Here is a 14,878-nt window from a genome sequence, read left to right as displayed (position 1 = left end):
ATGACTATATACATATGAATATTTCACAGTGATAGCGACCATTGGTGAAAGTCAGGGGAAGCTGGCAACAGGAACAGACTCTGAAGCAGATGGCCTGGAGCTAGGAGAGCTGAGTGCCCTGGCACAGGAAGAAGTGTGATTGCCAGCAGTCATTCTCTCTCTGGGGACACCAACTGCATCTCTCCACCCACCTCCTGGGAAGCTGGTAGGAACCAAGTAACAGGGCTTAAAGTGCTCTATCCACTATCAGGCTACAGTCCAGGACAAAGAGAGTGGGAGAAATTGAGATGCAGAAGGGAGGAAGTGGCCTTGAGGACTATGCTCTTTAGTAAGAACTGCTCAATCCAGGGACCAGGCCTTTGGTGCTGTGGAAATACTTGAGGCAGAGCTGCGAGCTCCAGTCTTGTGTCATATATAACTGGGATTACCCAACATCTTCAAATCTACTGTAGTGGGGGAGAACGGGCTGGTGGGTCCCTAAGCAGACAGACAAACGTGCAAGTGCACAGTACATGCAAGTTGAATATAAAACAAACACAAAGAACACTTTGCAATTACTTTTTACATTTGTTATGTACTGAAATGACTGTCAACTGCTGTAGTAAACTTACTGAGGTGTTAACAGTCTGAAGACATGAACTTGCAACATGGAAATCCCAACCACCTTCCTGCTAGCTTTCCTGGGAAAGCAGATGGAGTTGGCAAAGGCACTGAGCCCTGCTTCCCACACTTACTCAGGAGACTGTCGTGGGTAACCATCAGCACTAGTCATGCGACATTCAGCGAACTAGAGAAATGCAAAACACATCTACTCTTGAGAGCCCAAGTTCCCAAGCAGTGCTTTGCCTTCCCCTCAGGGAGTACGTGGCACACAGATGTTAACAATGACAGCAGAAATAAACTGTAGCTTTTTCTCACAGGATATTAGAAGGCATCAACCTTCCCTTAAGAGCATGTTTAAGAACCCACCTAGTGTGAGTGAGAAGTTGAATCTCTCTTTGTTGATGTCTTGGATATGACTTCATGGACCAAGGCTGGGAAAGGCTGGACTGGATTGCCAAGAATCACAGTTGGTGCAGAAACATCAATAAAATTGTGTGGTAAGAGCAGCACCTCTGTCTCTTTCTATGTCAACTTCAGTCATGTTACTAAGGTGGTAGAGATAAAGGTGATTCATTAATGATGTGGAAAACAAATAATGAAATAAAAAGGAAAACATTTTATAAATTGCATTTGTCACTGATGTGTACAAAATACAGCTCTGTGTGCCTACAGAAACAAATTTATAGAAAAAGGGATTTTGTAGTACTATCCATGTCCCGAAAAGCAGTCACCATACACAACTGCAACACTGGCAATGAGGAAAAAGAAATCAAAAAGAAAAAAAAAGAATAAATGGCTCAGTTTTAAGAGGACTGACTTGTTCATACGACACAACATGTAATAATTACTCTTTTGTATTAGTTGAGATGTAGATAGGAGTCTGCATCCTTTTTCCTTTTGGGAGCAGACACCAGGTGTGTGGTGGCCCAGCATAGGGAGGCAAGGTGTTTCAGACTTTTGGTGTTCCCTGCAGGTAAAGCTCAGGTGTTTGTGCAGTGGGTCTGAGTTACCTGGGGTGCACTGTTGCACATGTGGAAAGCAGCGTGAGGCACTGTGGTACAACAGTCAGTAGGGCTTTTTGACCTTGTCTGGGCACAGAAAGATCAATGTGTATAAAGAGCGTATAGATAATTTTCTTGCAGTCTTTAGTGATATAAAGAAGGCAGCTACTACAGGAGACAGTGCTGGCCAAAGCAGGTACGGTCAGATGGCCCAGGTCCCTGCAGGGGACCCAAAATTTCTTCTACACACATGACCCAGAATGACCTTGAAGGCTTGATCTGTCTTCCTCACTCCAGCCAAGTGTTTTCTTAAGTGTTGAGAGGAAAGATCATTTGATAGTTTAACTGTGTCACATAAAAATTGGTTTGGGTCCAGTCTTGCATGCGCTCCTAAATCAGCATAAAGTGCAGTGTGCAGCTACATTAAGTCAATGCCACCACTAAGGTTTACCTCCAAAGACAAGACATTTTTTCTCCTGCCTTTCTTGATCCTAAAGATTACCACTGGTTATAAACATCCCTGAGCACTATAAAATTGCTAATCCAATGTGATGACACAACTGTACTGACTGATGCCATAGCATATCTATCAAAGACATCTAGACATACATACAACTGTATACCTATATATGTGTATGTCTACACTTTCATATATGCATTGTGATTATCTTTTCATATAAGGTCTTCCTGTTTATTTTTAATTTATAACTAAATATTTTCAATTGCTTTAGCAAAACAAAGTTGGACTTCATAGAACAGTAGCTGGCATCAACGCATTTCTGCCCCATATCTGTGGTGTTCCTTACCAATGCAAGCCCAAGGTATCCTGACATGCTCTGTAGCCTGCAGCCCTGAGGCGGTATCTCTCTCAAAGGTAAAAAGCTCTGCCAGTGTTTAATTGTAGGGGCCACCAGATGCCTGTGTGAAAGAGAGTTGTGCAGTGACTAAATATGACAAACTCCAAGGTTCCCATGGGAGCTAGTGATGCACAGCCAACTGGAATTACAAACAACCTTTGAATAGGAAGTCTTAGATGGAACATATGATTAAATATGAATACCTTTCTTTAAAAATAATAATGTTCATCTTGTCCTGGGCCCAATCTTCTTGCACTCAGTCATTGCCAAGAATGAGATGTTTTGAGACCACATACTGGCCTTAAAAGAATGCCTTTGACATTTGTTGAATTTGGTTTTGCCAGTGATCCTTTTAGTTATGAAAAAGGACAAAAGTGAAGTATTAGAATGTCAAAGGCTCTGGGCAGCAAATGGAACAGAGGGGTTTCCTTAAATGTAGACTGAAACCCAAAAACAAAGTTGGAATCAACATTTAACCCTCAGGGATTAAGTTAAACAATTTCTGCGCCATTTCACTTCCAACAAGCATGATTGACACCATCTTTTTGTTTATATTCTTTAGCTGGGCTTCTGGGATGCTGATCTTAGAGAAACCACTTAAACCACATTTCTCATCCGCTTGGGTTCTAACCAGCTCCTAGAATTAAATGACAGGCTTATTTTCTACTAATTGCTCCTTTGCCTGTCATGTAATTTGCCCTATATACAGTACAAGTCCTCCAGTTTTTTCTAAAATCCTATTTTCCCTCTCTCCATCAACCTATCTTATGTCTTTTCTCACAAGTCATTACTTCAGGCATGCATATTTCTCTATCTCTGCCTGACCTCCAGTTTGATGGGTTGTCTTGCTCATTCACTGTTTGTTGTTTTGGTTTTTCTTCTCCCCCCTCTTCCTTTTTCAAAAACCTTTCTGTTATGTGGTATTTTAAAATATGATTCTTTTGAATATACTTTAGTTATAATATTTTACATGTCGGCTTTCCTCCATTCTTACCTTTTCCCTTTGTAGATAATTGTCTTTTTCTTGTCTCAATATTTACAGTTCAGAACATTTTCAGTTCCCTGGACCTTCCTGTGTTCCTCTTGTCCGGACCCTTGCTTTTGATTTCTTTCTGCAGTCTTTCCATTTTTGCCTTTACACATAATTCCTTAATAAAAGCTCTTGGTCTTTCTGTCACTAACCTTTTCAGACTCCATTATATTTAAATGACCACTATTTTTCTGGTGCATTATAATAAACATAATGACCTAGTTCTTCTTCATTTTGCAGCCACAAAAGAGATAATTCTCATTATGAAACAGCAAATCCAGCAAAACATTACAGTATATTTTGCAAAACAGAGGCAGATTATAAGAAATAACCTCATTTTGGTCATGGTTTCATAGCAGTGTTTAGTCTTTTATCACCATCTAGCCATGTAGCACTTAACAATTTCAGTCTGATATTTCTTAATTTTTTCAATGCTAAAGATATGGGAAGCACTAGAAGAAAAATTCTTCCCATATTCTGAGGTACCAAGTGAATATGGAGAATTTTTATCAATTGCCATATAGTGCATGCTGTCTTCTCACTCCCTGTGCCATTGCCACAGAGGGTGGTGGTGTTTGCCTGGCATTCCCAGACAGGTAAAAATATTTTCCTGGCTAGAGTGTGAAAAGCTTGTGCTGTTGCCAACAAACAAATCCTTGGTGATAGCGAAGGAATATTTTTGTGGGCCTGGATTCTGCTCTTGATTCAGACAGATAAATCCTGTGATCCTGCAAGTCAATTGACAGGCAATCTCTGTGCTTCCACAAGAAGGTTGCATTGTGATCATTCTGCATTTGCAGGAGATTTAGGAAAAATATTTGGGAGTAATTGTGGAGCAAATTTGCAGAAACCAAAGGACTTGTTCAAGATTCACATCAGGGCATCTAAAGATTAGAAATTTCCCTGGCTTTTCCAGATCTCAGAAGCAATCTTGCCCTGCTTTGTATTGGTGTTATGCCACATTTTAGTCGTAAAACCAAATTATATTAAGTTCCTTCCCTAGTTTTGGTTTGGGCTTTCTATTTTTCACATCCTTAGTTTGAATATTTTTATAATATATTCATATTTATTTCCAGGCATCCAGCCTACTTTTATTCTGGCCTTTGCATCTTTTTTTCCTTCCCTGTTTTAGTCCAACATAAACGATTCCCTTTCAGCACGCACAGTACCCTGCTATTTATTTAAGATTGAAAGAAAGTAAGAAAGTAGTTTTCTCATAGAAATTCTAGGACATCTCCAATTTTGTGGCATGTTTTGGCCAATTCCTAAGTAAATCCCAGTCTTGGTCAGTGGCAAAATAAGTGCATGTGGCTAGTAGAACTTGCCTACAGATTAAAACACTTTGATCGGATCATAGCCATATTTTAAGGGTTACTTACTAGTAGGTCTTCATGTACTATATAATTAAAATTGTAAACAAGAGATGCAATGTTGCATTCAGGTAGTTTTAAAATCAACTTCTATATTTGATAAATTTGGTATTCTAGGTATGGGGTCAGCCTGGGTCTTTGGGAATCACCAACACCAAGAAAACCTAAAGAAAAAGAAAAAGAGGGCACTCTTGACATTTTGCTTCCAAGAAAGGAAGGCACACTGTTGTTTGTTAAAAATGCATATAATCATTTTCATGGTGAGCCTAACTTTTAAAGTCTGCTATTGAATACTTTGCTGTTGGGTTGCTTCTGGGTTTTCTTTTTTTATGCAAAAGTGTATGGATGTTTTATTTGTTAGGACAAGTTAGGTGCTTCTTTGCAGTGTGAGTAATCACACCAAAGCCAGTCAGTTTCTCAGACTTATGTCATGAAGCATATTCATTCTCTTTTTATATATCATCCATTACAGTGGGGTCCTGGCCCATGACTGTGATTCTGAAGCTCTGTAATAAAACACAAATATAATAGTTAGTAATGCTTTGGCTCCTTGAGTGGAACATCTGTCTGACCCGCACTGTAACTGAATTAATCTTTCTTCTTTAAAATAATACCAAGATTGGAATTTTTGTCCCTATTTTCCATGAAAATAAGTTGTACCCACATATTTTCTTGAGGGGTCTAAAAGCCTTTAGGACCAAGCCATGAGTCTGTCTATTTTAAGGCATCTTTTTATTATGGTATGTGAAAATAAGATTGTTACAAAAAGTTTCCAGGGTCCCACTTACTCTTCAGACTGGACTTGCAAGGTGGGTGCTCAGGTACCTATTCATCTGCAGTGTAAGCTGGGTATGCCAGCTCCATCTGGAATGCTTTGGGAGGGAGAATTTTGGCATCTCAATGATGATCTGAGCCCACATGGAGTTCTGACTGGATAGGACTACAGTGGGAAACACTCAAGAAGAAATGATGGTTATATTCTCTCCCTGGTTTTGGCACCTTATCCAATATGTCAGAAAATTGCTCTTCTACAAGTCGGGTACCTCATGAGTGAGGCAGGCACTTCTGGGACATGGCTGGCAGAAGGGGTTGACTATCCCTCTGCAGTTGCTAAACAGGTGAAGCACTCAGCAAGCAGGACACTGATAAAACTCAGAGATGTGGTGACACTCAAGAGAGTGCCCCAGTCCCAAAGCCAGATCCCAACCTCTCTCTGGTGCTCTTGGAGCTGTGACGATGCTCTGACCTCTTCCCTTTCAGAGCATACCTCTTCATCGGACTGGCCAGTGTCAATGAGGCAGAGCAGGCAGTGATGCAGGTCCCTATCCCAGATATTGCAACATTAGCTGGAGAGAGTGGTAAATTAGTTTTATGAAAAGTCAAACAGCTTCAAGTGACAGGAATGGTAGCACCTCCTCCCAGCTCCCTGTTCTCTTCAGCCTTGGTAGCATACCCTCTGGCTCTGTAATTAACGTGCTAATGGAAAGACTGAGATGTGGGTTTAAATGCCAGATCCAGATATCTCACAGTTCCTAGTAAAAATTAAAAATGTAGCCTCTCTCCTCCCCATTTTGTGTCAATGAGCTCTGGGACCACTGCCAGACCTGGCTTTGCCTGAGGCCTGCAGGAGGAATACAGGTTTGTGACCTTGCCTTGCATTGCCTCGTCCCAAAGCAATGCTCAGCATTGCCAGGACTGAAGCACTACTGGAGACACTCCAGGACAGAACTTGAAGTGCCCACTATATTCTGGTAACTAAACCATAGATAAATAAGTATCTACAATATTGTGGAAGACCTGTGCAGTGGTTTTGTGGGTGGACAGATTTAGAATGAGTACCTAGCATGGCAAGTCAGGTCCTAGGTCTCCTCCTTAAATCCTTTTGGTCCAATACTGATGTTTTTCCTAAGGGCCTCCAGCTTGGCTCACAGATTTCTCAGTACTCTTGCAAACCTGTCCATGGGTATTTCCTGTGAATTCCTAACTGTAAGATTCCTATCACATAGATATTCAAATTTTGTAAGATTCCTATCACATAGATATTTAAATTTTGGAGATTTTTATGAGTTTTGTCAATTTTCTCCAGTCTTCTCCTCCTTCCTGCCTCTTATTTTGGTCGGTAAAGCAAATTTGGTATCAGACGAACTCAAAATGTTTTTTGCATCATTCATTTGCATCATTAAATTTCCTTCTCTAGACTCCACCAGAGCTGCTCAAATGTGCTGACAATGTCTGTAAGACAGCTTTTCCCCATTCTAATATGTTTAACAGACCGAAGGTTTTAGCTGTTATATCAGTTTTTTGTGCCAGTGACATTAATATTTTTAGCTCCTGGTATGAAGAATGTGTTTGACTGGGGATGCTTAAGAACGCTCCTAGGCTCTCTTTGGCTAGAGGACTGAAGACTGACATTCCTGTTACAATATCTTGGCCGAGGAGCAGGATAAATTTAATTCATCTGTATGCAACACCCACATACACCCCAAGCAGGTGGACAAAAACTGAAAAAGGACTAAAAGGACTGGACTGAGAATCTAAGGGGGGTGTATATGTACATCAATTGACACTGGTGTAGGACAGTAACAGTTTTCATGTGATCCTGCCTCCATTCCCCATTTCATCCTCTTTCTCCCAAAGCAACAGTCCTACTACTGAGGATAGCGCAGCTGAATACTTCTCTGGGCATGGGTCTTAGCTCCTGGAACAGAGCCACTGTCTAGTCCCAGTCCTTACTAGTAGAGTCAAATTCTTTGTTTTCTGGGTATTTGGGTGTTAGTTTTGTGGGTTTTTTAAAAGCATTTGTTACAGTTTCATCAGGAGATGTTGCATAAGCAATTAATCAACTGAAATTTATATAAATGGGCCTAATGATTTATTAGCAAAGAGTGCAGGAAAAGATGAAGGTGGGAGAAAGGGGGTTCAGTTAGTGCTGCGACTGCATTTAGTTCCTTCCTTAAAACATCCTGAAAATTAAAACCAGCTCCTGTCCTAGCAGAGAAGAGCAGATCATAGCATCATAGGATGATGCAGGAGTGAGGGGACCTTAGGAGGTCCCTAGTCTAGCTTGCTGAGCAAAACAGGGTCAGCTACAAAGTTCTGATGGGTAATGAAAAAAACGGTCAAAGATAAAAGAATTGAGTTTAGACACTTATACAAAAGAATAAAATCTCAAGAAAATGACAAAAACAAGCAATGAACTGGAGAATTATAGCTTGCATATCCAAAGGCTGTTACAGTCTGCTGAAAGATTTGCAGCAAAGTCAATGAGCTATGGGTCAGGCCCACAGACTGTTTTCTGCAGTTCATGGAATGACTGAATGATTTGGGCAGTGTGAACATGTTGATAGGTTTTCAGCAGCATTGGTATGTGGTGGGAAGAATCTTATCTTGGTTCTCATCACATGCATGTGAAAGGGGTTTGTTGTAGTTTTGTGTGGCTGGGTTCTGGTGGAGATAGGGGTCTGCAGGGATGGCTCTTGCAAGAAACAACTAGAAGCTCTCTACAGGCCCCAGAGAGTAAACATTGGACAATTCAAGGCCAGAGTCATTGTTGACCAAGGCTGAGCCCATCAGCGATGGTCATAGTGCCTCTGGAAATCACATTTAAGAAGAAAGAAAATGCTAGCAGATGCTTTTTGCCACCAGAGAAAGGAGTAAGAAGATGTAAGAAACTGTGCAGGCACTAAGGTCAGTGCAGAAGTGTGGGAGGAGGTGCCCCAGGCACTGGAAAGAAGGATTCCACTGCAGCCCGTGGAGAAACCCATGGTGAAGCAGGTGTTCCCCTGCAGCCCATGCGTGAAATAACTCACTTTGGAGAAGTTCATGGAGAACTATCTCCCATGGGTGGGACCCCATGGTGCAGCAGGGGGAAAAGTGTGAGGAATGACCCTCCCCATCTAAGAAAGAAAACAACTTGTGAGGAACTGACTGAAAACCCCATTCCCCCATTCCCTGCCCCTCCCTGTCCCACAATGAGGGGGGAGAAGGGAACGAAATCATGACTCAAGTGAAGTCTGTTAAGAAGGGAGGAGTGGAGGGAGGTGCTTTAAGATCTGGTCACCTTTCTCATTATCCCACTCTGGTGTCACTGTGTGTGCAGTGCAGTGTAATAAATTAGAGAGTGTCTTTCCTTTATTCTGTGTTGGGTCTGTTTTGCCCATGATGCTGATTGTGGAATGATCTCTCCCTGTCCTTATCTCGACTCCTAAGCCTCTCAATATATATTTGCTCCCCTGTCCAGCTGAAAAGGGGAGTGATAGAGTGACTTTGGTGGGTGTCTGGCCTCCAGCCAGGGTCAAACGACCACAGGGTATTTTCCCTGTTGAGGAGGGAAAGAGATAGCCATGAGAATCTGTATGGATCATTGTCACTCTCTTCTGGGGAGTCAAGTAATTTGACTTCAAATTTCACAAGATTGGCCCATTCCTCCATCCTGTCTAGCTTTCTCTGGACGGTTTCCCTGCCCTAGAGCATATTGACTAGTTCCCCAAGTTTGGCATCCTCTACAAACTTGATGTGGGTGTGTGGACTCTGTCTCCTCCTTCAGTTAACAGATAAGGACATTAAACAGGATAAGTTCCAGTATAGACCCATGCAATGCTGATTTGTCACTGGCTACCAGGTAGAGTAAAACCTGCTAACCACTAACATATGAACACAATTGTCCAACCAGTATTTTGCGTACTTGTTTTTCCACCCATCCAGACTTCATTGTCTAACTGGGATACAAGATTATCATGGGACACAGTGTCAAAGGCTTCATTAAAATCAAGGTAAATGACACCCACTACCCATCTTTCATCTAGAAACCCAGGAAATTTATCATAGAAGGTTATCAGGTTAGTCAAGCATTATTTACCTCTGATAAATCCATTCTGACAATCTGCTTTTGTTTTTCTATGTGCTCAAGACCAGTTTTATGTCTGGGTCAAGTGTTTGTCTGTAATCTTTGACTTAGTCCTCATACTGTGCTGTTAGCTACTCTCCTCTCTGAACCTTTTCACTTAGCACAGAGTTCTGGGAGACCTCCTTCCTGAACACAGGCAAAGAAGGTACCTCAACTTGTCTGCTATCAGTAAATCACTACTCCATTTAGCAGGTGCTTCACATTTTTCTTGTTCAGCATTTTACTACTAATTTGATCATAGAAACTCTTCTTGTTACCCTTGACACTCCTTGAAAGTCTTAATACCAGGTGGCTTTTGGCTATTGTGACACTATCTCTGCATGCTCTGGATTCCAAATTCCCCTTTATATTCCCTTTTTGCATTGTAGTTCTCTCATGACTTTGCTTTTTAATCGAACCAGTATCTTGATGAGGCTCTGGGCAGCCTGGTATAGTGGGCAGCGTCTCTGCTCATGGCAGAGGGGTTGGAACTAGATGATCTTTAGGGTCCCTTCCAAACCAGACCATTCTATCATTCTATGATTTTATAAGTCTACATGTCTTCCTAAAGATTGTAATGAACTGTTCTTTAAAGACCTGCCAGCTTCTCTGAGTTCCTTTTACCTTACAGAGATGCAGTGATTCTGTCTACCAATTTCTCGAATAGTCTGAAGTCTGCTATCCTATGCTCTGCTCTCTCTTTCCTTGCTCCCCTATGGATCTCAGACTCCACAGTTTCATGGTCACTGCAACAAACATTGCCACTGATTATCATATCTCTGATCAGCTCTTCCATATTAAGGAATAGTAGATCCAACTATGAATCGCCCTTAGATGCCCATCCTATACCTGAGCCAAGAAGTTATCCTCTTCCACAAATCCTCTTGACCATATAATCTTTCTGGAAGCAGTCAAGTAGGTTAAAGTGCCCCTTGGGATCCAGGGCCTGTGATCCAGAGATTTCTGTGGAATTGAATTACTGCTATGGTGAAAATACAATGCTTTGTGAATTATTTGTGCTATAAAATTGGAAATAATAAACCCTTAGGGTCACAGAATCATAACATAGTTCAAGTGCAAAGGACCCTCAGGAGGACCACCTCTGTCTCAAAACAAGGGCAGCTGTGAGATTAAGCCAGATTTGTCAGGCCTTTATACATATGGGTTTTGAAACCCCCAAGAGAGGAGACTGCATGGACTCTCTGGGCAATCTGTTCCTGTGTTTGGCTGTCTTCACTTATGGTTAACAGTAAACAATCATAGTAAAGTTAGAAAGAATGGATATGTTCATCATAATTTTGTGGGTGACAATTTCATCCATCCATGTTCATAAACCTTCTTTTTATAACTAAGAGATCATGAAAAAAAAATTAAAAATCATTCCATGAGATAGCTGTGTAAAGTACAACTGTTTTCAATAAATTAGTCCTCATTTTATGTCATCAGAAGAATCTTAGTGTGTCAGCAGCTTCTCTTCAGAGGCTGCCTTAATCAGATCTGTAGTGAGTATTGCCATTGCAATGCTGTGCTCTATAATAGATATTAAAAAAAGTTATAAGTTCAGCCTTATTTTGCTCTTACGGTTTGAGGTTATGTGGCCACAGACTGATGGAGGCATACCATAGTATGTACAATAGAGCATTACCACATCTGCTATTGTATCAAAGGTATATGTCTTCCAGTTAGAGTATCACCACAGAAATTTTGTAGACTAACAGAATGATACTGCGTTGCCATCATATTAGTACCGGTTGTACACTGACATAATTTTATACCCTCCTTTTCCCACCAGCCTTTCAAGTCTGGTATTCATGCAGCAATTTGGGACATATTTTGGTAATGATGTAGATTTATGAAGACTGTAACATGGATGATTCATGCAAAACTTTTTTTTTTTAAATTTCTGGACAACTTTTGGCAAAACTTCTAAAACCAACCACTAATATAACATAAATATAGAGGATACTTTTCTATTTCTAGAGGCAAACGTACTTGAAATGGATCTTTATTTTAGTACTTTGAGGACTGCCAGCATACAGTCATGTCCTACCATCTGAGGTCATAGTCACTTGGAAAGCAAAGCAGAGTCCATTTGCAGTTGTCACTATTTGTGCTAGTTCCTACTTTCCCACACAGAGGGATGTTTTGGTTTTGTTTCTGACAATTACCTTTTTAGCTCCAAGAAAGGTACATGTTTCTACCAACAATAAGATCCGAAGAGAGAGCTTACAATGAAATGACTTAAAGTGCCCTCTGAAAGAAGGGGGAAACCCCCTTTGTAATGAGACTCTCCCTTGAGAGAAGAGAGGCTTGACAAGCCTGAAGGACAGGACTGACCAGCTTCTTCCTCTGCCTGAGGGATCCAGCCCTTTTAGTGGGGGATATATAAAGGCCCTCCCTGGATTGGTGCAAACACATGATGTACCCTTGGCAATACTGAAAATCAATCAGAAATTTAATTCTGGCAAGTTCATGAGGACATGCTGTAGCAGAGGAGCTTTGAAAAGTACTTTAATTGTCTTTTCATTTCCTATGTGCTTCAGACTGGCCCTGCCTCTTGTCCTGAGCTCAGCTTTTGGGAAGATGGGCAAAGTTGGACAGGGTAAGTGAGAGAGGGCATTGCATGCTACCTGCCAAGAGGTGTGCGGTGCAGGATGCTTCCCCTCAGATGATGTGCACTTGACTAAAACTGTGTCATTTCTTTGGTGCTCCAAAGAGATGAGTGGCTACAACCTGCACCACCATAACCAAAGGTAGGAGAAAAGGGTATCTTGGACATATCCCATAGGAGAGCAAGCATCAGCTGCATCCATGGCAACCAAGAGAGGGACTGATGGGCACACAAGGACCTGAAAAGAAAGTCTGGCAGAGAATGGGAAACTCTGTTATCCAGGCATATATCCCAAATATCCTGCTGCTAGCTTCTCTGAGAGACGGGTGCTTTAGAACTCTTCTCTTGGAGAGGTAGACTGTGAAAGATTTGAAACAGGGTTTCAAATGAAACCTGAGTTTCCCACATCCCAGTGGATGCCTTTTTTGGTGGGCAATTAAGGCTTTCACTCTGTCTGTGTACGGCCCCATAAATGACTGTTTTACAGATATAAATCAGATATGCTATGACCCAAGCAGTCAGGACATTTAAGTTCCTTCTATAAAAAATAACCAACACGCTGACTCTCAACTACAAAACGTAAACTTGTCTATGCAGATTTTTGTGAATATTGGCTCAAATACGATATATCTCGATTGAGTCTCACAAATAGGTTGTAACTGCAAACCTGGAACTGAGCAAAAATCGAGGCCCTGCTCACCAAGCCACCATCTGCTCTTTATTTAAGTTACTTCAAAAACAAATGCCTCGCCCATGGTGCCTGCAGTACGTGCTCTGATTAACATAAATAAAATAAATCAGTTAATAAATTTGCAAGTACCATCAGGACATGCCTATGTAAAAAAATCATGAGCACATAGACCTTTGCCATAAATTTTAACCAGTTTCTCTCTGTCCCTTCCCTTGCTTATCGGTGGCACTTGGCACATCCCACACCACAGAGGTCTAGCTTGTCTCAAGTGTTGAAGCACTGAACTACTAAAGTGCCACTGCACTTCCAGTGAGGTCCTTGTATTTTGCCTTCAGTCGCTTTCAGAGGGAGCACCGCCAGCCACAAGCACCCCAAAAGAAACTTTTCAGGCAGAGTCCTTCAGAAGGCTATTTAGCTTCTAGGGAAACTAAGTGACAATTGGTCTCATACCTCTCATTTTTCTTTGAGGATTTTTAGAGGGAATCTGTTTTGATTCTCAATTTAGGATCCTTTGGTTAGATGAAATGAGCCTGGGCCCTCGATAGGGAGGATTTGAGGATTTGATCTGCAAATGCTGTTTAATGCCTGACAAATTTTTGGATGCTATCGAAAAATAGTAATCTATGATAATGACTCATTTATAGAAGTTATTACTTGCCTCTAGTTTTCTTTTAACAGAGCTAGAGATAAGAGCAAGACTGGATTATAATATTTTTATAATACAATCTTGCCTTTTATTGGATTTTTCAAAGCCAACAAATCCAGAAAGTCTGATGTTACATTTTAATTTGAACTGAATGTATTAAAGGAATTAGGTAGAAATCCAAGTTTAACATCTTGAATTTATTAACTTTTTTGCATTCCTTTTTACTTACTCAAAGGCCATTCTGGCTAACCATGTCAAACTGAAACGGTGAATTAGTAATTACTCAGAGACCTGGAGTATGGCACGTGATTACTTATTATCAGATAAGAAAACCAAATCCACAAAAAGAATATGATTTCTGCAAAGAGATGTTTGTCTTCACAGAAGAGCTTGTTTTGACCTGCCGGGTTGGCAGATAACCATTCATTTAAGGGAAAAGCTAGATGAAATAGGTTCTCTTTAATCTTGCTCTAACGCCTAAAACAGCTGTTGCTAGGGGAAATCTATTTCCCATGCAACTCTCCTGAATATTACATGATGATCCTAATCCTTGCCTTATGCACACATACAGAAAGGAGAAAGGTAGTGGGGGTTTTTTTTGTGTCCTTCCCTTCTGGCCTCTCCTGTATTTGATCAGTTCAACGTGCAAACGGTCTGCTTCTTTCCCCAGCATTTCACTCTATAGAACATGATGTCGCTGACTTGCTGTCTTATGAATAGTCAAATTACATCTGAAATTACTAGATGAAAAGAAAAGCAAGTTAAATACCAGTAACGCACTTGGTTAAGCTGTCACACTATTGTCACACTTCTACAGAAACGGCAGCCAAATTTCCCAGGTGCAGTTTCCACATCTCTCAAATAACATCAAAATAAAATCTCTGCATTAAAATAATGCATACAAATATACTGGTGGTTATTAGGGAAAAAAAAAACCCAAACCCACACATGCTGTAAGTTCATCCAAAAGAAACTATATTAAAGATCCGGTGTGAGACAGAATTTTGGATGTGCTCTAAGCAACTTTTCATCAGCATGGTTCTCTGAAGAGAAACACTTTCCAGTGTTGCTCTTCTTTATAAATGAGCTAACCTCAGACGTTACCAAGCACCCAAACAACTGGGCTGTTTCAGACTTGCAGTACATTAATAAATGATGATGTTTATGAAAGATATTGCAGACAT

Source organism: Gallinula chloropus (genome assembly GCF_964237585.1).
Source record: "Gallinula chloropus genome assembly, chromosome: 3".
In the NCBI taxonomy this organism is placed as follows: domain Eukaryota; kingdom Metazoa; phylum Chordata; class Aves; order Gruiformes; family Rallidae; genus Gallinula; species Gallinula chloropus.
Note: the sequence above shows the minus strand (reverse complement) of the source record.